Source organism: Geospiza fortis, unplaced genomic scaffold (genome assembly GCF_000277835.1).
Source record: "Geospiza fortis unplaced genomic scaffold, GeoFor_1.0 scaffold777, whole genome shotgun sequence".
Taxonomy (NCBI): Eukaryota; Metazoa; Chordata; class Aves; order Passeriformes; family Thraupidae; genus Geospiza; species Geospiza fortis.
This window is the reverse complement of record NW_005054689.1, coordinates 83,033-84,883: the sequence shown is the minus strand read 5'-3', so window position 1 is coordinate 84,883 and position 1,851 is coordinate 83,033.

The following is a 1,851-nucleotide window of genomic DNA, read 5'->3' as shown; positions in this document are numbered from 1 at the left end:
GATTCCCAGCATTTCCCGGGCCTTTCCCGGGTTATCTCAGCCTTTCCCAGGTTATCCCAGCCTCTCCCGGGTGATTCCCGGTCCCGGAGCCGCCTCTCCCCTCCGCTCCCAGCCTGGTTTTCTCCGCAGACCCAAAAAAGGAAGAATTTGCCCCTTTCCTGAGCGCTAGGAAGGGGATGTGATGACGGAGGCCAAGGTGGCAGAGCCGGGGCGTAAACAGGAAACTCCTCGGCACGGGAGGATGAACCTGCACGCTGGAGCTCCCCTTCCCACCCCAAAACGGCGCCTTTTTTATGGCTCCGGTTCATCCCCGTGTCCCCTCGGAGGGAATTGCGATTTGGGGAATTGGGATTGGCCCCTGGGCATCTCCAGGATGCTCTGGAAAAAAGCTCTGAGTGGTACCAAGGGCTCCACCCTGGGCTCTGCTGCTCCAGGAGGGGTTTTTTTCACTCCCTTTGATGATTTTGCTGCTCTGTGAGGGTTTTTTTCACTCACTTTTGTGGATTTGCTGCTCCAGGAAGGTTTTTTTCACTCCTTTTGGTGATTTTGCTGCTCCAGGAGGGGTTTTTTCACTCCCTTTGGAGTTTTTGCTGCTCTAAGATGAGGTTTCCCACTCAGTTTTGTGGTTTTCCTGCTCTAGGATGGTTCTTTTCACTCCCTTTGGAGTTTTTGCTGCTCTAGGAGGGTTCATTCCGCTCCTTTTGCTGTTTTTGATCCTCCAGGAGGGTTCTTTCCCCTCATTTTGGCGTTTTTGGCACCATTTTCACATCTGCCGTGTCCTTTAATCCTCCTTGAACCCCCCAGAGCTTTTCCTCCCTTGCCAGGGGACCCCCACCAGGGGATGCCCCTTCTGCCGCTCCTGCCCCTGGAACCCCAAATCTGGGACCCCACACTCAGCCGCTGCCCCCAAACCCCACGGGTTCATCCCAAACCCTTGAGCCAGCTGCACAATCCCCTCCTGGTGCCGTTTGTGGTGGATAAATGGAATTATTCCTGTGGGAGGATGGATGGAGGCAGCTGCAGGAGGAGGGGTGGTGCCGGATTTTGCTAAATTTTCCAAATTTGACCCAATTTTACCAAAATACTCGCTCGGCTCCTCAGGAAACCCAAAGCTTTGTCAGCTCTTCCGCGATTTTTCTTCTCCTTCTGCTTTTTCTCTGAGCCCCAGGGCTGGGCTGGGCTGATTTCCTGCCCTTCCCCTCCTGCCACTGAGGATTTTTTGCTGTTGCAAATCGGTTTTTTCCCCGTGGGTTTAACCCAGCGTGCGGGATGGAGCCCCCAGGGTTGCTGCCCTGCAGGAGCTTTAGGGGTTGGGTTCATCCCCTGGCAGGTTTCACTGCCCTGGCCTGGATTTTGGGGTGAATTTGGGGGTTTTTCTTTCAGGAAAAGGGGGATTTGTGTCCCAGGGGGCTGGGAGGAAGCACATGGAGAGGTGGGAGGTGGAGGAAATCAGAGCCTTGAGGAGCAAACGCTTTTTGCTCACCTCAGTTTCTCTTCCAGGAGAAGGGGAGGGAGGGAAAAGACCTTGAAAAATGAAATTTTTCCATCCAAATATAATCAAAAGTCCTTTTTTCATCATTTAACACCTCCCAGCTCCCCCTTCTGAGGCTGATTTCCAAACTCAGCATCCCAAGGGCTTCACCCCAAACCCAAAAATCCCCCCGAGCTCCGAGCCGGGGCCTGTCCCAGGTGGGATTTGGGGCTCCCGAGGGTTTGTGTGGCCCAAAAATCTGTCTGGGATCATAAAAACCTGAAGGATCAGCCCAGAATTCCTGCCTGCCTGGAAATCCATCCCTGGGGCAGCCCAAGGGAGCAGCAGCCGCTCCCGCCCTGCACCCTGCAGCTCTCCAG